Source organism: Penaeus monodon, chromosome 21 (genome assembly GCF_015228065.2).
Source record: "Penaeus monodon isolate SGIC_2016 chromosome 21, NSTDA_Pmon_1, whole genome shotgun sequence".
Taxonomy (NCBI): domain Eukaryota; kingdom Metazoa; phylum Arthropoda; class Malacostraca; order Decapoda; family Penaeidae; genus Penaeus; species Penaeus monodon.
In genome coordinates, this window is record NC_051406.1 from 13,340,857 (window position 1) to 13,341,098 (window position 242).

The following is a 242-nucleotide window of genomic DNA, read 5'->3' on the forward strand; positions in this document are numbered from 1 at the left end:
CTATAATGATAATAATAACAGCAGTGAGGACACATATCTAGCATTAAAGGAAGTTATTAGAGAAAGCGTTGCGTCCAAGGATAAAAGCAGAAAGGTTATTGGCTCCCGAGCTCAGGCTCTTTGTAGACCGGTGGATTTTATTCGCCTGATTACTCTGATATCAGAGGACGCGCGCCGAGGTAATTAAGGATGTAATTCATCTTCTGCAAAGTTCCTTTCGGCTCTTCTTTTTCTCAGTCGAT